Source organism: Microplitis mediator, chromosome 10, assembly GCF_029852145.1.
Source record: "Microplitis mediator isolate UGA2020A chromosome 10, iyMicMedi2.1, whole genome shotgun sequence".
NCBI classification, from domain to species: Eukaryota; Metazoa; Arthropoda; class Insecta; order Hymenoptera; family Braconidae; genus Microplitis; species Microplitis mediator.
This window is the reverse complement of record NC_079978.1, coordinates 9,514,447-9,539,459: the sequence shown is the minus strand read 5'-3', so window position 1 is coordinate 9,539,459 and position 25,013 is coordinate 9,514,447. Positions and strand designations below refer to the sequence as shown.

The following is a 25,013-nucleotide window of genomic DNA, read 5'->3' as shown; positions in this document are numbered from 1 at the left end:
GGATCGAGACAGTACACAGATAGCAAGGATAATGTGGAGCGTGCCGTGCATTTGAATTTACTGCATTCTTTTGGTATAGTGATGATATAGGATAGTATAGAGCATATAGAGAGAAACATCATAAGCAGACAAGAGTATAATCCAGTGGTTATAGTGCTCTGCGTTTATTCTTCTACGTACGGTTTATAACTATACAGGCAAAGCTTCAAGTTTAACTGTATATATATATAACACATACCTTTCGGTACAGGAATAGATGTATATATAGATTGCGGAAAATACACAGTTAGAGACGACTAGACGGGGTATTTATGGACGGGTGTGCAAACGGTTGCGGGCGTCACGGTTAGTGCTAGAGAGTTGAAATAAAATCCGTTGGGGTGGAACAGGTGATGGTGGCAGAGCGCCAGGCTAAAAAGGATAAGAGAGGTGAAAGGAGCAAATAAAGGGAGAGGAAGTGAGTGCGGTGAGTATAGTATAGTAGAGTAGGTGAAGAGGGGAAGCTTCGCGTGCATACGATAAATCTCCATAAATATGTATGAACGTCCCGCTCCCACAGGACCTTTGCACTCATTCTTCCTTTCTCTTTTTCTCTCTTATATTTTATTTTTCTCGCTCACACTCTTATATTTTCCCTTTCTAGCATGGTGTGTGCACCCGGGCGTCTCTGACGAGAGTAGCAACCACCATCCTATCCTACAGTAGGTGGCCAAGATTGCGCTATCGAGGATAATTTATTGCAAGCTTTATTTACGTCTTTCGTATCGTCGGTGTATGGGTGAATGTGCTTGGTAGTGTACACAGAAAATCGAACAATCGGATGCTTATTTTTACTTGCTGAGTCGAGGGAATCCTCTTTTCATCGTAAATATCACTTTTTTGGAATGCTTAAGTGATTCTTCTGATTGAAAGTACAGTAAAAATAAAATAATTTGTGAAACGATGAAATTTAATAAGTTAAAACTGTTTCATAATTTTCACACATTGATACATTTATGAATGTAAGTGGGCATCAATTCAAATAAATAATTTTAGTTAAATATATTCAATGATATAAATGTGAAATGAAGCATAGGTGCGATTTGTTTTTTTGGTTGTGATACCTCTACAGCAAATATGAATTTCAGTAAAATTGAATTTCTCAACGCACATGTAGCATATTTCGGATAACGGGATTCGACTATAAATTTAAAACATGTCTGGAATTTGCGCAGTGATTCACACGCCTATGTTTTACGTTATTTTTATCATCAACAATTACATATAATATTTATATTGGCTTATAGTTGAATTTATTGTTGCGCTGTGTATATCTATATGCACAATGATACTTGCATAAATGTGCAGGGATATACTTCATTCAAACAATTTTGTTTTATTAAGAGGTACATGAATTAGTACGAAAATCACAATGAGTACATGGAGAAATATTTCTAGTAAACACTTCTATGGGATTTAAAAAATATAGCTGACATTACTTTACGAACCTAGTAATAATTACTTTACACCACAGTATAACTATTACTATGCAACTGAGTACGTATTTATACTGATGTTGTACAGCTGTATATCAATAGTTACACTGTGTCGTAATGTAATCATTACTAGGCTCGTACAGTAATGCCAGCTATACTTTTTAAATCACATAAGAGTGATTACTAGAAATTTTTCTCCGTGTATTATTGGATGATTAATAAATTTTTAAAAGTCAAAATATTTGTGGCATCGAAACATGTATTCAAAAAGATTTTAATAATTTTTTGTAGTGAAAAGCATTTTAACCCGAAAAAATCAATTAGTTAAAAGAAATTGATAATAAACTGTAATTCTTAAATGAATTGCTGTAATTAAACTCTGACGCTATCGAAAGACATCAATCAGACTAAGATTTCGATTCAATTTTAAATAAAATCGGAGGAATCATTCAAAATTTCGTGGCCAAACAAGAAATAAAAATCGTGATTTTTTTTACGATTAATTTCATAACTATTGGGCTAATATGTTTCATTCGATTAGATATAGGCCTTGATAAACCTTTTTTAATTAAGAACCGACTCAACAAATCGATGGTAGATGGTATTCCAAAATATTTTTTAATTATAATACTCCTATACTGGAATAGTTTATAAAAAGTTTTATTTTTTAACCAGTAGGTACAAATCAACCCTCTACGAAAAAATAATAAAAAAAAAAAAATTAAAAAAGAAAAAAATTCGCAGTCGGTAGGACTCGAACCTACGCTCCCAGAGGGAATCTGATTTCTAGTCAGACGCCTTAACCACTCGGCCACGACTGCAACCTCGGCAAGTTGATGTCTCAATGAATACATATCCAATATACAATTATAATTAAATCTTGAGAATTAACACGTATATAAATTTTTCAAAAACTTCATTTTTAGGTAGATTTTTCTAAAATCTAACTATTGTATTTGTCCTCATGATCGATTTTTCAAGCAATTTTGTCACAACCTATCATAATTAGTTGAGTAGGGTTCGAAAATACCATCCGTTAAAAAATTTATATATGTATGGATACATATATATATATATATATATATATATATATATGGGATATAACGCAGTTTTGAGGACACAATTGCGCCTACAATTCTTATCAGATCTTAATGAAATTTTTCACACTTATTCTATGGGCGATTATCACGGTTAAGTTCGAAGATGGGCAAAATCGGTTGATTAGTTTAGAAGTTATGGCTTTTTGAAATTTCCATGATTTTTTGAAAAAATCAATTTTTTTCCACATTCAAGTTCATATAGTTTTAAAACTAATACTCATAGACAATTTCCGTAAAAATTATCTGAAAGCTTGTCTAATAAGCTTTGATTTATGACCTTAGACTTTATATTTCGACCATTTCATCCTATAATTTGATGGCCTTGAAAATTTTAATGGAATCAAAAAATGTTGAAAATATGGGTTTCATTCCACATAACTTATGAATTTCCCATTATAATCAGGTTTCGTCAGTTGTATTCTATTGTGCACAAAATAACCTGTAAATTTCACTGCTATTTTATATTTTAAAAGTATTTCTTTTATTACTTATGATGGATCAAATGTACCTCTACTCCCTATGATTATCACTGGTCTTGTCATTACGATAGCACCTACAGTTCTCATCGGATCTTAATGAAATTTTCCACACTTATTCTATAGGCGATTATCTTGATCAAGTTCAAAGATGGGCTGAATCGTTCAAATAGTTTTGAAGTTATGGCTGTTTAAAATTTTGACGATTTTTCGAAAAAATCAGTTTTTATTCACTTTTAAAGTTTATATAACTTTAAAACTGCAACTCATAGATAATTTCTGGAAAAAGTATTCTAAAGCTTGACTAATAAGCTTTAATTTATGACCTTAACCTTTATGTTTCGAGTATTTCTTTCGATAATTTGATAGCCTTGAAATTTTCATGCAATCAATAAAAGTTGAAAATATGGTTTTCATTCCACATAACTTATGTATTTTTCATTATAATACAATTTTGTCAGTTGTACTTTATTGTGAACAAAATAACCTGCAAATTTTACAGCTATTTTATATTTTAAAAGTATTTGTTTTAATATTTATGATGTTTCAATCGTACCTGTAGTCCTAAAATTATATCTGATCTTGCCATCGTAATAGCAATTACAATTATGATCTCATACTAATTAAATTTTCTATAGTGTTTTCCGTGAAGGTTACTTTGTTAGGTTACCTATAAAATGTTTTGTCGAATCAACTATCTGAAGTTCTCTATCGAAAATCGTCGTTGTCTTTTTTTACCCTCACTCTAAGAAAACGAGCCTAATATCATATCATGTCTATATACACTAACATGTATCACAAGATATGTCTGTATGTGACTTTTTATAAATCTACCTTTCATTTCGGCTGCCGAATGGCCTTTTTTTTTAACTTCCCGCTAAGAAAATTGAAAATTATAAAAATTTCGGAAAGTTATTGGTTTCGGTCCGATTTTCAAAAACCGAATTTCTATCAGATTTTGACGTTTTGAGGATTTAGGAAGCTATCCTGACTAATTTCACGATGATGTCCAAGTGTATGTTTGTGTGTACGTTCGTGCGTACGTACGTATGTATGTAAATATCTATAACTCTTGAACGGATGGACCGATTTTGATCGTTGAGGTGTCATTCGACGCGGCTTGTTAATTATATATATTTGCATGTTGGCATGTTTAGGTTTCCACTATATTTAAATGGTGTATTACCGTACGATGGACGGTGTGGCTCAATAAGTTATAGATCTAATTAAACGGAATATAGTATAGTGCCGGATAGCTCAACTGGTAGAGCACTCGGTGCGATACCGAATTGGTCTGGGTTCGATTCTCAGTCCAGGCTATCTATATTTTTCTCAATTTATCTATAAATTGTCTTATTGAGAAGGTTATTTGCATGTTTGCTTGTTTAGGTTTCCACTATATTTAAATAATATATATATATATATATATATATATATATATATATATATATATATATATATGTGATATGACGCAGTTTTGAGGACACAACTGCACCTACAATTTTTATCGGATCCTAATGAAATTTACCACACTCATTCTATAGGTAATTATCACGGTTAAGTTCGAAGATGGGCACAATCGATTGATTAGTTCAGAAGTTATGGCTGTTTGAAATTTCAACGATTTTTCAAAAAAATCAGTTTTTATCCACTCTCAAGTTCATATAACTTTAAAACTAATACTCATAGACAATTTCCGTAAAAAGTATCTCAAAGCTTGTCTAATAAGCTTTAATTTATGACCTTAAACTTTATGTTTTGACCATTTCTTCCAATAATTTCATAGCCTTGAAAATTTTATTGGAATCAAAAAATGTTGAAAATATGGTTTTCATTCCACATAACTTAAGCATTTCCCATTATAATCAAATTTCGTCAGTTTTATTTTATCGTGAACAAAATAACCTGTAAATTTCACAGCTATTTTATATTTTAAGAGTATTTCTTTTATTGGTTTTGCTGTTTTAAACGTACCTATACGCCTTATAATTATAACTGTCTTGTCATCGTGATAGCCGTTAGAAATCTTATTAGATCCTAATAAAATTTTCTACACATATTCCATGGATAGTTTTTAACTTCCCGCTAAGAAAATCTACGATTTTCTAAAAATTCGGGAAATTATTGTTTTCACTCCGATTCTCGAAAATCGAGTTTTCATCAGATGTCAACGTTTTGAGGTCCTGGGAAGCTATTCTGACTATTTTCAGAATGATGTCCGAGTGTCTGTATGTATGTATGTGTGTGTGTGTGTGTGTGTGTGTGTGTGTGTGTGTGTGTGTGTGTGTGTGTGTGTGTGTGTGTGTGTGTGTGTGTGTGTGTGTGTATGTGTGTGTATGGTGTAAACGCTCTATAACTTTTTAACTAATCAACCGATTTATATGGTTCTTACGGCAATCGAAAGATCTTATTGGCCGTAAACTTTCCGAGAAATTTCGGGTCGATCGATCCATTTTATTCTCAGTTATAAAAAAAATACAAATAAAAATAATTTTTTTTGGTTTTCTGAAATTTCTCAGAAATGACTCGATCGATTGATTTCAAAATCGAATCAGTTCTTGAACTTAAAAAATGCGTCGATTGCCGCCTCAACCATCTCAATCGGTTTATTCGTTTGAAAGACATCGTGAGAGAAAGAAGTATAAAAAACAGTTCTTTTCAAATATCATCGATTTCAATAAAACGCGTCGATTGCCACATTATTATTATTTAATTATTTAATTGGCCATGGAGTCGTAACTCCTTGCGGCCATCCAAAATACATAATTTTACATAATAGTATATATAGTGGTTAAACTAACCATATTAATACAATAGTTTAATAGTATATGTATGTTATACATGTATAACAATATATGTATGTTATGAATGTATATCAATAATTTTTTTTGTTAAATATAATCAATTCATCAATCATTAATTAATTAATCATCTTATTCAAGAAATAATCATAACACGCTTGCTTTCCTAAATTCATTAAATGTGGGCTTTTGCGTACAAGTACTAGGTAACTCATTCCATATTCTAATTGCGCACATTAAAAATGATTTATCATACTTCATGCTGTGACAGTTTGGTAATATTAAATAATCACGACGGATATCGCCTCCTCGAAAACGAGGCTCTAGCACACAAAAATTGTTTGAAAGCAGTTGTTTTTGATTCAAATACAATATTTTATAAACTAGACAACAAAGATAAAAATCCCGCCTTAATTTCAAAGTTACCCATCGTAGATTATTATCATATGATGTAACATGCTGATATTTCGATATTCCTACAAAATTCTTCCAGAACATTTTTCTGTAAAATCAATTAATGATGAGGTATGAATTTTTTTTCTATTGGACTGAGAAAGAAATAAAAAACTGTGATGAGCACCATCTTCCTATTAAAATTAAAAGCTCATATTCGGTGAGAATTTTTTTAAGGTGTCTAGCAACCCATTTTTCCTTGTCAATTGTAAAAAAAAAATAGTTGATTTTTTTTGACCCACCCTAATATATATAGCAGCGCAATAATCAAATATAGGGAATATAAGCGTAGTGACAAGTTTTTTCTTTGTTTTTAAATTAAATACATCACCGTTCATTTTAAGTTGTGCAAGTGTCCTCATACTTCGTTTACAAACATCTACAACTTGCTTTGACCAAGATAGTGTATTGTCTAAAATGACGCATAAGTATTTAACTGATTCAGAAAAATCAATCTCGTTACCCTCTATCAATATTTTTGGCGCAAATTTACAGCAATCATTATTTAACTTTTGTGCGGTACCAAAGATAACAACTTTTGTCTTATTCGCATTTAATTTCAATCCATTTTTTAAACACCATAGCTGAATTTCTTTAATTTCAGTATTGAGAATATTTATATAATGTGAAATGTCTCCTAATTTACATCTTAAATAAATAGCTAGGTGATCAGCATAGAAAAGATGTTTACAATTTTTCAATAATACCCCGAGATCCAACACATCTAACGAGTATAATAAAGGACCGAGAACGCTCCCTTGAGGCACTCCACTCAAAACTTCTTTCCATACTGATGATCCACCCTTACTGTTTCGTACAGCTTGTAGCCTGCCTTTTAAGTAAGAAGTGGTCCAGTTTACAACAGTATTACAGAAACCCATTGCTCTTAATTTGTAAACTAATATATCAAATATTACTGAATCAAAAGCTTTACTGAAATCAAAGAAAACAGTTATGTGTTGTGATCGTGTTATGATCTCTATCATAGTCCAGGATTTTTATTCTGTTGTTGTATACTTCAAATAGCTGTGTCAACTAGGCTAATATCCAGGAAAGAACCAGCTGGTTTGAAGGAGGGCACTTCTGAAACTAAGAGCCGAGCTTTGTAATTTATTATGCCAGTATCCAGTTATTTTACTAACTGCCTCTTCTTGGCGTTGGTTGTTCGATCACCCCAGGCTATTGATCGCGCATTCAGGTTCCCTGCGATTTTGTAAAAGTTGTTAGGTGCGTCTAACCTGAGTGTCTCGAACAACAAATCCAGTTTTTCCAGGAATTTTTTTCTGTTGTCTTCTCGTGCATAGACACTGATGACAAACATGTTGTTGCTGTCCTTCATCGGGATTTTTATGATTGTAAGCTCCAGAATTTCATTTTTTGCCGAGTTCGGGTGTTTGCTGACTTGGAATTCAACTGGTTTCTTAATGCAGATGGCAGTTCCTCTACCTCTATCCACATTCTATTTGTTCTTATGGTAGCATATCCATTAAAATAACATTTATTTTTTGGAGAGAGCTTAGCTTCAGATATAAGGATCAAATCGTATTGGTGACTCAGCATAAAATTTTTTAACTCATGGTGACGTACTTTGTATATCAAAGAATTGACAGTAATTACTGCTACCTCTAGATGGCTGATCTTACCAGCCCTCTGGCTCGATGCAGTGTTTCCATCTTGGTTTGCTGGTGTGTTAGGCATGGTAGAAGGTCTTGAATAGCTGATTCGGGCAAGCCGTGTTTGTATTTACCTGTTACCTTATCGGTTCCAGTTGATTGCTCAAAGCCGTTAAAATACGGTTCTGGAGATTTAACGCCCATTGAGGGGGCGCCTTGTTGTTAGGCACAGCATTCTGCGAGGAGAGAGAATTCTGTCGGATTGGCGGGAAGTCTTGGTGCGTATTAGATTTTCTGTTTCTTAGGAAACTCCCAATAGGATAATTGGTACGCGAGTGCTTTGACCCTCATTATAAATTTAATTTTAATATCGTGAGATAGTTGGATGATGAAGTAGTATCCAGCATGGATGTCTTTGTTGTAGAGGATTTTGGTTACCGTCAGAATGATGGATTCTGGTAAACGGAGCTCCAGCAGCTTTTTTTTTATGTCATCCTCGCTGAAGTCGCCAAAGATACCCTTGATGGTAATTGATTTTTGCTTTCTCAGTGCATTTCATTGCCCGATGGTCTTTGTTCTGAGTCCTCCTGGGAGGCTTGGGCAGTTATCCTGCGACTGTTTTCCGTGAGAATATCCATTTGCCATCCTTATTTCGATACTGGCTCTCCTGTATGATGACTTGGATACTCTGTGTGGTGTCTTGGGGTTCCAACAATGGTGGCTGCTTATTTGTTAAGTCGGTCTGCTTTGCGCATGCGCTGCCGCAGCTGCGCGCATTTACGATGTTTGGTACCACACGGCATGTTGTTGCAGCAGATCCATATAATTTCATTGTTTCTTTGTGTAATTTTTCCATCTTAAGAGAATTAAGTAGAAAAGTAGCTGTGTATCTGCGCCCTTGGGCTTGATTTGGAATGTTAAACATCTTGTCCCGTTTTTTGTTGTTGTTCAGTACCATGTTAAGTGCCGCTGTGAGGTTAAACCTCACATTGGTTATTGACAGTTTGGCTTGGTGGTGAAAAATTGTCTCGTCGGCACTTACACATGAATTAATAGCACTTTAAAACAAAGCGGTACTCACTGGGGTGTTAAATAGCTCTTAAAGGCTCTGAATAGATTATAATTGCTTATTATTTGTTGATTTTATTTTTAAACAGATCTCGCGTGATATCCAGTCAGACGCCATATTTTTCACCGGACTCCTAGTCAGACGCCTTAACCACTGGGCCACGACTGCTGGTGTTTATTCACCTAATTCAATTAATACATACCCAAATGAGTCACTACCACTGTTATCAATAATGTGTTACCAGGTGGAATGCTTCCACATTACATTTTAAATTTAATTTCGACTCGCGCCAAAAGATCTGCCCTCCTTCAACAACTGCCAATATTGAAGAAAATACAATTACTGATGCGCCGGGGTCGCTACGGTCGAGTTTCTCGACGTTTGGTTTCAGAGGTTGGCTAACCTGAGTGGAGAGGTACGAGGCCCAGAGACGACGAGTGGTCGATCTCTTGGCTCGCAGCCAAGCTTTTTTTAGTACGGGGAGGACTTTTGCTCTTCTCCATCCGGTCGGGAAATAATAGTTGTTAAGCGCGTTGTTGAACAGAATGGTGTAGTTTCTGATGTATTTCATTGGCAAATGTTTTAGTACGATCGGTGGGATGTTATCCAGGCCCGAGGACGACTTGTTAGGCGGCTTTCGTAGTATTCCCACGACTTTTGTGGTGTCGCACAGTATCTGGTCTGGGTCGGCAGCCGGTGACGGTAAGTCAGCTCTGTTCGTCTCCGAGAAAGTGGTATATGTGCCCGCATTCTCTTTGAGTGTCTGCAGGTTTGTTTTTATCGCCTGAACCTTGCTGCTCACGATTCTCTGCACACTTGTATCACTGTTGAGGAGTCTCGGAGAGTTGATAGACTCGTAATACGCCCCTATCACGTTGAGTTTGTCGGTTGGTTCCGTGAATACGTACTTGCCGTCTATAAATTCCCACTGGTTCAAGTTGCACGTGCTCCTTATTAGTATCTCGACATCTGCTGTGCTGGTGTGGATTTCCTCTATGCCCAGTTTGCCTTTGGGTCTGAAGATCCAATTGATTAATGGGAAGAACCTGTTTGGGTTGCGATAGTCATTCTGTTTGATTTTATTTGCCCAGTACTTGTTGGCTGACTGCATTAAATCCTTTTTGAGCTGTGTTTTTACGTTTGCTAGTAGATTCTTGACTTGGAGTAGCTGAGGTGAGGTTCTCCTGTGGTCCGATAGCAAGAGTTTTCTGTGCAACGTAAGCAGACGAGTTTTTGTTTTATGGAGTCTTTTGATGAAAGTGTTGACATACGTGTATACATCATTGCTTGCTCTGTGACGTGGTACCATTTTTTCTATGGTATCAGTGATTGCCACTCTTAGCGACTCCAGGTGCTCGTCAATTTCTTCGTTGGTCAGGTTCCTGCTGGCTGATAACTCGGATGTGAGGTTTGCGGTGGCAGTTTGCTCGAATTTTTTCCAGCCTGTTGCTTTGTATTTAAACTTGGCACTAAGTGGTACTGCGTTGAATTCTCTCTCTACCTCCGTATTAAATTGCACTCCAAATGTGATAGCGTTGTGGTCGCTATCATAATCCAGGATTTTTATCTTATCATTATTTACTCCAGTTAGGTTCAATCTGCCGTCCACCAGGCTGATGTCCAGGAATGATCCAGCTGGTTTGAAGGAAGGCTCTTCTGGTACTAAGAGCCGAGCTTTAAAGTTAATCATGGCATTGCTCAACCAACTCACCAGCTGTCTTCCCCTGGTGTTCGTTGCTCGGTCGCCCCAGGTTTGCGATCGCGCGTTCAGGTCCCCGGCAACGATGTAGAAATTGTTGGGTGCATCTAGCTTGAGTGTCTCGAACAGCGAGTCCAGCTCTTCTAGGAACTTTTTCCTATTGTCTTCTCTTGCGTATACGCTTATGATGAACAGGTTGTTTCGATTCTTCATCGGGATTTTTACAATTGTATACTCCAGTACGTCGTTTCTTGCTGAGTTCGGGTTTCTGATGACTTGAAAGATCCTTGGGTTTGTAATGCAGATGGCTGTTCCTCCTCCTCTATCTGCATTCGGCCTGTCTGATCGTATGATGGTATATCCATTGATGAAGCGTTTGTTTTTTGGAGCCAGCTTGGTTTCCGATATGAGGATTAAATCGTGCTGATGACTCAGCATAAAATTTTTAAGCTCTAGGTGTCGTATCTTGTCTATCAGAGAATTTACGTTGATTGCAGCTACCCGTAGGTGGCTGATGCTGCCGGCCCTTTGGCTCGGTGGAGTATTCCAGTCTTGGCTTGCTGGTGTGTTAGGCATGGTTGAAGGCTTTGAAAAGCTGGTTCAGTCGAGCCGTGTTAGTATTTACCTGCTGCCTTATTGGTTCGAGTTGGTTGCTTAGAGCTGATAGAATGCGGTTCTCGAGGTTTCACGCCCATTGCGGGGGCGCCTCGTTAATGTTGTTGATATTGGAGTTGTTTGCCCCTGTGTCCGGTGTGAATGGAGGCCTCGGTGGGAGTGGTGGGTAGTCCTGGTGCGTGTAGTCCCACTGCGGTCGCTGCTGGCCGTTTGTCGCATCTGCATACTGTTTATTCACGTTGATTGTTCTGCTTACTCGATCAATTTGTTCCTGCCGTCTACTTATGATGGCATTTTTGGCCGCTTTTTGGGTCTTGTTTGTGAATAGCATGTAATCACACCCTCTGCAGGAAGCCGGGTGTCCGTCCCTGCCACAATTCGCACACTTGAGTGGTACAGTTTTGTCACCATTTGAGATGGGACACTTTCCCGGTTCGTGGGTGCCCGCACATTTCATACATCTCTACGGCATCCTGCAGTTGGAGCTAGCGTGACCAATTCTCTGGCATCTTTTGCACTGGAATATTTTCTGTTTCCTCGGGAACTCCCAATAAGACAGCTGATACGCTAGTGTTTCTACCTTCATTATATGCTTCATTTTACTGTCGTGCGACAGTAGGATTATGGAATAGTAATCCTTCGGCTCTTTTTTGTTGTAGTGGACTTAAGTTACTTTCAGGATGTTGGTGTCGGGTAAGCAGAGTTCCAATAACTCTTTTTTAATATCTTCCTCCCCGAAGTCACCAAAAATGCCTTTGAGGATGACTGATTTAGACTTCCAATGCTTGGGTGTGTAGGAGTAATGGTTAATGTTCTTATCCTTGAAGATTGTCATCAGTTTGTCGTATACCTTCAGGTCTTTGCCTGAGACCTTAAGATTGGTCAGGTCCTCCTTTTTGATTAGGAATTGACCCTTGATGTTGTTAGCGTGTAAGAGCTTAATAATTTCGTTAATTCTTGCCTCTTGAATGAAAATTGTTGGTGGTCTGCTTCCGTCGGCTTTTTCCCCTCCATCTTGACTTTCTGTCTCCGAACCATCAATTTCATCATCACTGTCTACCGTTGCGGCATTATACTCCGACAGGGCGGTTGTCAATTTGTTGAATGTAGACTCATCGGCGAATGAGATTTTAATTTTGCCATCTTGTACAGCTCTAACAGAAATATTATCAGCCGGTATGTTGTTCGAGTGAACTAATTTATTTATTAGATCTGTATTGTTGTCCACGACCGTTATAGACGGCTCTTGGTTAGTTTCACTAATTGATTTAGTAAGGAAAGGAAGACGTACCTCAACTGTTTTGTGGTGTGTATGGGACTCCTGGGAGTCGTCTATTATTATCTCAGTGCCAGCTGGTCCATGATTGGGGCCGTTTTGACCGGCTTGGTCCGATACCCTACGTCGTTTTACCGTTTCCTGGGAAACATCCAGTTGCCATCCTTGTTTGTATCCTGACTGTCAGGTAATGTGGCTTGACTGCTCTGCACATTGCCTTGGGGTTCCAACACCGGAGAATGACCATTTTGGGCATGCGCCTGCGCTGTTGCGGCTGCGTGCGTTTTTCAGATTAGGTACTGCTCCGCTTGTTGTTTTTGAAGTTCCATATAATTTCATGGATTCTTTAAAAAGTTTTTCCATCTTAAGTGAGTTAAGTTGGGGAATGTTCTTGGATCTACGTCCTTGTGCTTGCTTTGGTTTATTTGACATCGTATCCGTTTTTTTGTAATTGCTCAGTGACATGCGCAGTGCCCCTGCGAGGTTAGACCTCGCATTTATTGTTGACGGCTTTATTTGTTTTGAGATTGTCACTTCAGCACTTGTATGTGTATTATTAGCACTTTTGATTATAACTGATTTCACTGTAACGCTTTTTAGAATTTAATAGCTCTGAATAGATTATTAATTAGAGACACTCGGACAGACTGAATTTTTTCCGTGCTCTCTAGTCAGACGCCATCTTTGATTTCTAGTCAGACGCTTTATTCACTCGACCACGACTGCTGGTGTTTGTCCCACCTGATTCAATTCATACATCATAAAATGTGTCACTTTAATTGTTCTTACTAATAAATCGGAAAAAAATTGAAATTATTCAACAAAAAAATGAAATCCGCAGTCGGTAGGACTCGAACCTACGCTCCCAGAGGGAATCTGATTTCTAGTCAGACGCCTTAACCACTCGGCCACGACTGCTGGTATTTGTCCCACCTGATTCAATTCATACATAATAAAATGTGCCACTACAATTATTATCAATAATGAATCGAAAAAAAAATTGAAATTATTCAACAAAAAAATGAAATCCGCAGTCGGTAGGACTCGAACCTACGCTCCCAGAGGGAATCTGATTTCTAGTCAGACGCCTTAACCACTCGGCCACGACTGCTGGTGTTTGTCCCACCTGATTCAATTCATACATAATAAAATGTGCCACTACAATTATTATCAATAATGAATCGAAAAAAAATTGAAATTATTCAACAAAAAAATGAAATCCGCAGTCGGTAGGACTCGAACCTACGCTCCCAGAGGGAATCTGATTTCTAGTCAGACGCCTTAACCACTCGGCCACGACTGCTTGTGTTTGTCCCACCTGATTCAATTCATACATAATAAAATGTGCCACTACAATTATTATCAATAATGAATCGAAAAAAAATTGGTATTTTGAAGCAAAAAAATGAAGCCCGCAGTCGGTAGGACTCGAACCTACGCTCCCAGAGGGAATCTGATTTCTAGTCAGACGCCTTAACCACTCGGCCACGACTGCTTGTGTTCGTTCTACCTGTTTTAATAATTATATACTTCGTATGCCAGATTATTAATTATGTCAGAAAAATTGCAAATAAAACCATTAATCAATTTCATAACATATACAAAGTATTTGTCTGAGTGAACCAGACCGGAACTAATAACACATTTTAATAACGAACACTTGATTTCTCATAAATCCATTCTTGAATTTCGACAGGTATTTGCATTATCCACATGTCTAGATAATATCGGTTATTTCGGTCTTAAATCGATAATACAAAGAGTATTCGATGCGCTTTAAGTATTTTTGCGTTTATTTTAAATATATATGTTTATTCGCGAACATATTTCATGAAAATGATTAGTCGATAATTTCATCTTTTCGTATAATCTTATATAGCAGTATATCTGATACTACAGCTTTACATTAATTCTATTCATATCTAAAAAAGAAAAAAAAATTCCATCTGGCAGCCAGAATGGAAGGTAGATTTTTCCAAAATTTTCAGCACCTCCCTGAATTTTCGCTAGCTCGCGCTTGGTTTAAAACGAAGGTGGCTTTTTTTAATTTTTACTAAGGTTGAAGATCAATTTTTCAATACGAGATTCTTAATCCGCGATTCAAATATTGTTTCTAATATATTCTAAGATATGTATTTTTTATATATTCTAAGATATATTTTTAATATATTTGAAATATATAAAATATATACGAAAATCGGCTAAAAGTTAGCTATTTAAAATATATTTTTTATACATATTTTAGATATATTTATATATTTTTTATGTATTTTTAATACATTTTTTTTTATGAAAAATATATTTTTTTTATATTTAACATATATTATTTTATAAATTTTTTTCATGGGGGTAGATTAATGAACAAATAGGTAAATAACGGTTATAATTTATGTTCATTTATTATTATAATAAATTTGTATACGAGAGACGTGAAACAGGCATATGACATCGGTATAGAGGCACAGTTGACTCGCGCCGCCACGTTTACATATTTATGGGGCATTTCATGCCAAATCGACCACTTTTGACACCGACCCTTTTCGATTTTTCTGAAATTGATGTATCTTTCTCTGCACTATTGGAAACAATTTTCAGAATTTTTTTAAATTTTTTTACTCAACCAACAAAAAGTTACGAGTTAATTAAAAAAAATAGCTTTTTTTTTGTTAAATAACCATAACTTTTTTGAAAATTGACTTATTGGGATGTTTTTTTTTTGAAAATTTTTGTTTTCAAATGTACTTTTTAGAAAAAAAATAAAAATGATAATTCGGATTCATATTCAACGTTTTTTTTAAACTTTTGGAAAAAAACGAAAATTTCGGGATGATTGACATTTTTGATTTTCGATTTTTTTTTTTTTTAAACTTCAGTATTTTCTGCAAATTTCCTGAAATTTTCAGAGTGGCTTTTTTTTTCTTTCTATTTTTTTTTTTAATTAAAAAAAAATTTTTTTTTAAATGTTTGTTTTTCGTTATACCTTTCTGAAAATTTTTCAGCAGATTTAGAAAACTTCAAAAATAAATAAAATAAAAAAAATAATTAAAAGTGACAATCATCGATAAGATTTGATTATTTTTCTATGAAGTTAGATAAGAAATTAAAAGAAGCATTGAATTATTTTTTTGTATTTTAACTTCTCGCTAAGAAAATTGTAGATTGTCGAAAATTCGGGAAGTTATTGTTTTCACTCCGATTTTCGAAAATCGAGTTTTCATCAGATGTCGACGTTTTGAGGTCCTAAGAAGCTATTCTGACTATTTTCAGAATGATGTCCAAGTGTCTGTATGTATGTATGTATGTATGTATGTGTGTGTGTGTGTGTGTGTGTGTGTGTGTGTGTGTGTGTGTGTGTGTGTGTGTGTGTGTGTGTGTGTAAACTCTTTGTAACTTTTTAACTAATAAACCGATTTGGATGGTTAAGGTGGCAATCGAAAGAGCTTGATGGCCAACAATATTTTCTAAAAATTTCAGATCTTTTGATCAAGTAGACTCGAAAATATTGGCGAATTACGAAAAAAAAAAAAATTTTTTTTTGAGTTTTTTAGTGATTTCTCAGAAAAGACTTGAACGATCGACTTCAAAATCTAATCAGCTGTAGAACGTAATAAAACGCGTCGATTGCCGCCTCAACCATAAAAATCGGTTAATTCGTTCGCGAGATATCGTGGGAGATATAAATGCTTAAAAACGGTCTTTTTCGAAAACAATGGCATACGAAAGTATTTTCGAGCTCATGGAGCTCAAAAACAGCGGAAGTTTTGGGGCTGGCTCGCAGGGTCAACCGACAGACCGATTTTTTTTTCCAAACCCACATGCAAAAACAAAAAAATGAAATTGTTGTTCGATCCATTTTGGAGCAACGACAACCATCGACAAGCAATGGAAAAACATTTCAAAATTTCTACAGTGCGACCATGTGACACTTGTATTTCTACAAGTAGTATAGTAGCATGATTGTTAATCTGATTATTCACCAATGATATCATGCTTTCTGTTTTTTGCTAATGATCATATAATTTATCGACAAACTTCTGATGTCAATAAACTTGATGGGCCAATGCAACTACTTTTTGCAATAGAAAATTTTTTTAGATTGTATGTCAATAAAATAAATGTCATAATAAATGATGGATCTATAAATATGGGTGCTATCAACTACTAAAGTCTATATCTATTTTCACTTAATGATAGGATCGTAAAAATTGTGCCTCTATTTCGATACTTAAGACTTATACTAACTCTGCATGTCTTTGACTGAACATATTACTATTATTCGTCGTAAATCATCATCAAGAGTATCAAATTGTATATGAATCTTAAAATTTGATTTATGCATATAACTTTAGAATGTCATCTCGGGATTGCACTAATATTTCCCATATTCGATTATTGTTCTACAGTACTGACAAACTTCAATATTGGTTTAGAATGAAAACTAATTGATGCTTTGAATAATTGCTTTCGAATAGTTTGTTAACAACCAAAAGAGCACACACATTCCAATTGAAACTACTTTTGGAATTCTCAGTCAATTACTATTATTACGACTAAAACAATGTCAAAGGAGAGACTAATTTTTAATTACTTCATTTTTGTACTTTTGAAATTTTGTTTAACTTATTAATGTACGATATCTGAAGTTATACAGATAATAGCCTTGCGACGAATAATAAAAACTAAACAAATAAACTTTTAGGCGCTAAATTTTAAATAAGTAAATTATACTAATAATAATAAAAAAAAGGCCATTCGGCAGCCGAAATGGAAGTAGATTTCTTATTGTTTAATTTTTTCACTGTTCAAATGAAAGCTAATAATAAAATAAAATTTTTTTTTACATTTTCTCAAAAATTCTCGAGATGATAAAACAAAAAAAATCAAAAAATTGTAAGTATAATGGCAAAAATTGATGCTAACTAAATGAACTTCAGAAGAATTTTTGATGATAATGCACTATATGTTTTGATTTGACGTTATTCAAAGATCCGTATGCATATATTCAAACTACAGGACCAATGGTATTCCGGACCCTATTCGAAAAATTATGATAGATTATGGTTTTAATGCTCGAGAATTCTACCATAAGGACAAAGGCGATAATTTGCTTTCAATAAAATCTACTAATAAAATATTCTAAGATTAAAAATTGATTGTGATACATCAAAGTGTCATACTTGAAATTAGTACTAATATTTGAAATAAAAAGCCTATTAGAATATCAAACGACGAGTAGATATAGAGAATATTATCATCATAACTAATGTTAATCTTGTTATTGATATATCATATCATTTATACACTGTCGATAAAACAAAATTGTATATACCCACTGAATTGAGATGTTTAGATTTTATAAGTGTCACACTGCGATAATATGAATTTAAGTAGCTCCATGAATGTACTAAGAAGTAGGAGAACTAATGCAATAGCAAAATTTTATTAAATGAATGGTAAAATAAGTAATTTCAGTGGTCTAGGCATATATATAGGCATGAAATTTAAAGCTTATTCGAAGAGCTTTAAGATGAATTTGATATAAAGTCGATAAGTTATCACATTCAAAAGATATTGAAGGAAGAATGAGTAAAAATATGAATTTTGGGCATTTTGAAAATTTTGAAATGCTATAACTGCTAAACTAATCGACCGATTGAGCTCATTTTCAAACTCGAACAAGGTACTCACCCACAGAATACGTATACCAAGTTTCAAGGTGATCGGTTCGAAATTGAGGCTATAATCGAAGTGAAAACCTGCATAAAATTAGTTTCTACAATATTTTGTAAATGTTCAAAACCATTTATCTATTAGAAAAAATGGTCAAATCAACAAGCTGTATAGTCAAAATTGTAGGCAATCGAACGAGCTTTCACATAGAACAAACGAAAATAAGCTATCTCTTTCCGTTTAGAAGTTACATCCAGTTAAAGCAGCAAACAAATTTTTTTTGAAAATTTTACAAAATTTCAATTAACTATAACTGCTAAACTTATTGGCCGAATTGGCTCATCTTTGAACTCATCCAAGGTAATCGTCTATAGAATAAGTATACTGAGTTTCATTAAGATCGGTGTAGAATTGTGGACGCTATCGTTGGAGAACGGCGCGTTATATTATATATTGTAACGAATGTGAAACTGATCTTTTAAATATTTGAATAGCTAGAAAACAAATGCCTTCTTCTCTTGTTTTATAGATGCGCGATTAAAGTCAGTCAGTCTTATTTTGACAGTTAAACAGCAAACATTGTATCTCAATAAACTATACATTGCCCTTGCTTTCTTTTTCTGCTGTTAATTGTGGTGTTATTATTTCTAATATAAGTGTGTTATCATTGTAGTGTATAAGTGATATTAATTTAAGATACCAACCACTACAATTTGGTGTCAGAAGTGCGCGTAACCTTCGTGTGGATTTACAAATATAAAATAAAAATAGCTGTCAAAATATTGCGACGCGACGGGAAAGGCAAAGATTTGAAACGATCGTGTTTTTGATATCAAAAAAGACGTGAATTCAGTGATCAATTAAACGAGTTTAGTGAAAACATATTTTTTTTAAATTTGTGCTAAAGTGCGCGTGTGAATTTTAATAAATTTAGTGATGAATTAAATAAGTTCTGTGGATATGAGTTATAGTGTTAAAGTTCGCGTAGTAATATAAATAAATACGGTGATGAATTAATTGAAATTTGTGAATATATTTCATAATATAGATTCCAAGTGCGTGTAATAATTTAAACGAATTCAGTGATTAAATAATTAAGTTTTGTGAAAATATTTTTCTTAATCGGTGTCAAAGTGCGTATTTGAATTTATTTGTGTGATGTACTATATATAAAAAAAAAAAAATTCAGGATTAATGAATTAGTGTTGTGAAAATATTTCTATTAATTTGTGTTAAAGTGCGGGTATGAGTAATTACGTGTGATAAAAATATCAAATGAAAGTGATCGAAACATTAAACGACGGATAATCTTATTTTTTTAAAAATAGGAAGAAGTAAAGACGGCAAAAATTTTCGTAGAATTGATTAAGAAGTTAAAATTGAACTTGTGGACAAATTACAAATGGGAAAGGATAAATTTGGTGATGTATCATTATTTAATAATAATAGTAGTTAGGTAAAATTAAAAATAAAAGAAACATCATTTTATTAAACATAAATTAACAAGAAATATCGTGACATTTAACGGCTCTTTTGTTTTGTAATCGATTGAAGTAATTAATAAACCGGGTATATTTAATGATTTTGTGTTGAAGAACAAAAGATAACAAATTTTGTATAGATAGTCATTTTTGAAAATTTTTATCTGGGCTATGTAATACCTCAAGTACTTATCGAGTTAATAAAAATAGTTTTATACAAATGAATAGGAAAGTTTTATGAAACTGCTGAGATTACTATCATGAGTTAAATTAAAAAAAAAAAAAAAAAAAAAAAAAAGTCGATATTAACGGAAATAATTAAAATTTATTTACCTCAATGCGATTGGGAGGGTCCTTATGAAATTGAAAATAGGCTAAATAACGTAGTTTATAGAATCAGAAAAAACCCCAAAGGAAAATATAAAATTGTGCATGTAAACCGTCTTGCACCGTACTGTGATCAATAAGAAAAATAAAAGAGAAGTCCGGCTGGGACCCTGAACGATCTCAGTGTAGACGTTGTAAAGGGTTCCCGGGATTCTGTAGTCAATTAGTGAGTCTAGGATATCTTGCAAACTGATAGAATTGAAGATGTCTGAACGACTGCTAAAGACTGGTATAGTCCTTAGGAGAAGTCTGACAGTGGACCCTGAATAACTACACTGTAGACGTTGTTGAAGAGTTCCCGAGATTCTGAAAGAAGTCTGGCTGAGGGCTCCGAACGATCTCGGTGGTAACGTTGTTCGAGGGATTCCCGGGATTCTATAAGGACTGGAATGTTCTAAGTTCGGTTATTAGCTTGAGGGAAGTCCGTCTGAGGACCCTGAACGATTAGTCGTTGTAAGGGGTTCCCGGGATTCTTGGGCCTTTGATGAGAGACTGGATATTTCTTTTGGTTTGAGTGAGCTCAGCTCAAATCAAAAGTTTGAATTCTTAGGACTTATCATTGGTCAACAGTATCCTGACTGGAGCTTTGGGATCCATCCGGAGTTGGCATAGTCAACATTTCTCTTAAGTAGTGCACGACTTCTGAGAGATAGGTGGATGCCCTGGAGAGTTTCCGAGGAACTTTTAGGGAGAAAAATTGAAATTCGTTGCAACGTGTATTATTCAGTAATCATTGATGTGTTAGCTAGATACCAACCACTACAATATATATATATATATATATATATATATATATATATATATATATATATATATATAAATACATATATAAACTTTTGAACCAAATGTATTTTCTGACTCAGCTCGTCGAGCTGAGTTGAGATATAGCAAAATTTTTCGAAAATTCCATTATGAGGACAAACACAATACACAAAATTGTGTACCTTAATTAGAATGTAATTGCGTTAAAAGTGTTTTTGTTGAATATTCAAAATTTATCTGACAATTTAATAGAACTTAACTCACTTTCTTTATTTATGTATTACAAATTCAGTCTGTTACACTGCTAAATTATCCTGAAAATAATTCAAACTTCTCACAAATTAATTATGATATACAAAAAAAAAATTTTTCTTTATTTGTTACAGGAAATGAAAGTATAACAGCTGTTTAATAAAATCATCAATTTTTGTAGCCCAACCAAAATTTTTTGCATTTATCTTAAAAATCCATTATTAATAATCTAATATAATAATAATAGATAATAATTGTTGATGTTGTTATAACTTGATTGTACAGTTGGTCATTTGATGGCTGGTTCAAAAAATAGTCTCAATTAAGTGATTTTGCATTAAGCCTTCCATTTTTTGATAGAAATCGGATTCCATAGATCATCTTTTATAGAAAAAAGCATATTTTTTTATTGACCCTATTTTTACTGTTCCTTTTTACTCTTCAATAATATTACATCACCGCGAAAGCCATTCATTGCACCTCAAGCCCTGAAGAAAGATTGGTAGTGAAAGCGTCGCGGTCGCAATTTCCATTCGGCTTTCAATTAGTCGAGACTCACGAACTCGCGAGGTCGTTCGTCGTAGTTTTCAACAGGCGTTGGCAATGGCTGGATTTGAAAAACCATTTGCACACTCACATTGCTGCAGCTACTTCCTACTCTTTATATACACATGTATATTTATACCTACACTATCAACTATATATCTACACCTACACCAATATCTCTCTCTTTCTTTCAGTTTCGTTCTCTCGAGAGCGCATGGCCGAAGCGTATGATTAATTGCGTTGCATAAGCGACGGCTTTTGCGATTTATCGTTTGCAATTTGTCGCCGGTATTTGACGTACGTCGACGAATTACGGGACTACTAGAACGTGAATTTTCGACACGCGTCTTTTGCTGTCTAATGAAAAACATTTTCTCTACTTAAATTTTTCCAGCATAATGCATCAGAATATTTATAGATACTTTAACGAATAAAGTTCTAAAGCTAAATGTTTAATAAAGAGTAGAAAATTTATTGGAAATCAAGGAAAAAATGGATATTTAAACGACAGACACGGGAGAACTCTCCTGTAATCTACTCCTTTAGTACATCAACCTCTAAGATTAACCAACTACTGTTACTACTAATACTACTACCTAAACCTGAGAAAATACGTGATACGGGGAAGAGACGACTTAGAACTCGTGTCGTCTTACCTAAGCCATTAATATCGCTGTTGGCGTTGTTGGGATGGTATAGTTCTTAGAGTTGCACCTCGCACAAACACATTCTGGTAACAATGTGTATATTGTCGTCTTGACTCATTACGTTGGTAGTATAGCTTGCATGTAGTCGGTGGTTGGTTAAACAACAAGATCAACAAGAGAAAGAGAGAGAAAGAGAAAGGTGTATGTGACGAGTGAGGAAAGAGGCACATGGTGGTAGACTCGTGGGAAGACCAGTAAGAGTTGCCTAGTAGCTAGTTGCACAGGTTGGCCAAATTAATAGCTGATATAAATGTGACCATAGCTGGTAAATTTGTTAGGTGTATGTGGTAAAGGTCATATACATATACACAGGGATTCATGGGGAAAATGCTCATTTAAATGTACTCAACTGGAGTGTGGAATTACTGAATTCCACAGATTACGAGTTGGTTAATTGAAATATGATACTAATTTTAGTAACATTCACCATCGTTTATTATTTTAGCTTATTTTAGTTTACTAATTTACATTTCAGTACATTAAGATTAAATTTTGATTTAATAATTAATATTCACTTTAGAGAATTTTTTTGTTTTTTAGAATAAATATTCAAGTTATCAAGACGAGTAAATTTAATTTTCTTATTTTAGAATAAAGTGTAATAAACATTAATTTTAAAAAAATGTATGTATATTTCTTAATGAGTAAGCATGATAAATACATGCAATACGAAACACATATATTATTGATGATTTACAGACTCTTTGGGGCCACATTTAATTTTGAGAGTAATATTTTTCGGACTAGACTGCACACACAGTGTTTGAGAATTAATTCTCTCCCGACAACACCCCAGGGAAATAACAAGACATCATTGGTAAGAAAAAGAACACAACTTATGTGAATTATGGGAAAAAAAATTATTATCTAACTCAATATTGATAAAAATGAAAGTGATCAAATATTAATCTTATGAAAGAAATTGATAAAATTCAAATAAATATTAGTTATGATGGATTTTTATTTATTAATATCTTTTTCTTTTTTTTGTTTAAATATGCACGGGAAAAATTTTTTCAGAAAAAAATTATAAGAAAAAATTCAAAAAAATTAATCGAATTCAAGAATTTAATGTTGATCATTATTTTCAATACCATAATTTTGTGTAGCAAGAAAATACGTTATTTTTAAAAACTATTATTTTTTTCACAATGCATATCTCGTTATTTAATTATTACTGGATTTGATTTCTGACTATTAGTTCAGTGTTAATAAAATTATTATAAATTGATTACATTTCTTCTTATTACACTGTAAAAAATTCGCGGAGTGAATGCGGATTAAATCCGGAGTGAATGAATTTTTAATTATTCACTCCCCTCGGAGTGAAATTCACTCCGCAGGGGAGTTTTCGCCAAGTAGATAATTTTTTATTAATTTAATCCCTCCGGAGTGAAATTCACTCCGGAGCGGAGTTTTGAAAATATTATTAATAAAAAATTGCTCCACTCAATAAAATCGAAGTAAAAATTCGCGTATTACATTATTGATCAGCTAATACGCACACACATACGCAAACACATATTTAGACACACACGCGAACTTGCACACACACACACACACACACACATTTGTACATATACGCACACATTTGCACACACACGCCCACATTTGCACACACTCACACATTTGCACACATGCACTCATTTGCACACACACACACACACACACATTTGCACACACACACACACACACACACACATTTGCACACACGCACACAAACACCTGCACACACCCAAACACATACATGCACGCAAACGCACACTCGCAAACACACACACACATTGTTTCGCAGTTTAATATAAATTAATATAAATTTATTTAAGTATTAAAACTCCGGACCGGAGTGAATTGGGAGTGAAATAAAATCCGCGTCACTCCGCAATCACTCCGCTAAAAAAAAATTCCCAATTCACTTTGCATGCGGAGTGATTTTTTTTAAAACTCCGGAACTCTGAGTGGCGGAGTGAATGCGGAGTGAATTCGGATTTAATTTCAATCCTAATTCACTCCGGATTCACTCCGGATTTTTTACAGTGTATTAAAACGAATCCTATATTTTACTATGACAATATAAAATACAAAGAAAACGAATAAACGTTCCACTAATATGATAAAGAAAAATTTAATTTCCATATCTCAGCTATTAGACATAAAATTCAATAAAATGTTGAGCTCGGTTTTTCATAAATAATATTTAATTATCAATTTATTATTTTAAAAACTCATTGGCATATTTTGAAGATAAAAATTTTACAATTCCAATAAAACCTTTTCGTAGAGTAAAATAATTTTTTATGTGATTTAATTAAATAACGAGAAGAAGAGTTATAAAGCCAACATTTGAAAAGAAACATTTTTTTATATTTTCATATACGTGTGCAACTTTTTCATATATTCATTTTTCTCACTATTCTAAGGGAGTTTTAAAAAAAGTTATGGGTCGTTATAAAAAAAAGTGCAAAGAAGTGTATGTTAGTTAGATGCTGAATAGCAAAAAGGAAAGAAGTCAAAGAAATAGAGTGAATAATTTTTTACTGCACTACTCATAATGATTATTATTAGAATAATACTAATAATAATAATAACGAAAAAATAGTTATGAAAACAAAAAAGAACATTTAACTGTTG

At 34.0% G+C, this 25,013-nt stretch overlaps 1 protein-coding gene and 5 non-coding genes across 6 annotated transcripts in view; all 6 read right to left on the bottom strand.

Annotated features, from left to right (window-relative positions):
* LOC130676198 (mannosyl-oligosaccharide 1,2-alpha-mannosidase IA) overlaps window positions 1-25,013 on the bottom strand; it is a gene marked incomplete in the record, with an annotated part of 416,169 nt that overhangs the window by 210,270 nt on the left and 180,886 nt on the right.
* On the bottom strand, window positions 2,215-2,296 carry Trnas-aga (transfer RNA serine (anticodon AGA)). Its single transcript has one exon. It is a non-coding gene; the product is annotated as a tRNA-Ser (tRNA).
* Trnas-aga (transfer RNA serine (anticodon AGA)) lies at window positions 13,414-13,495 on the bottom strand. Its single transcript has one exon. It is a non-coding gene; the product is annotated as a tRNA-Ser (tRNA).
* Trnas-aga (transfer RNA serine (anticodon AGA)) lies at window positions 13,607-13,688 on the bottom strand. Its single transcript has one exon. It is a non-coding gene; the product is annotated as a tRNA-Ser (tRNA).
* Window positions 13,799-13,880, bottom strand: Trnas-aga (transfer RNA serine (anticodon AGA)). The gene has a single exon. It is a non-coding gene; the product is annotated as a tRNA-Ser (tRNA).
* On the bottom strand, window positions 13,991-14,072 carry Trnas-aga (transfer RNA serine (anticodon AGA)). The gene has a single exon. It is a non-coding gene; the product is annotated as a tRNA-Ser (tRNA).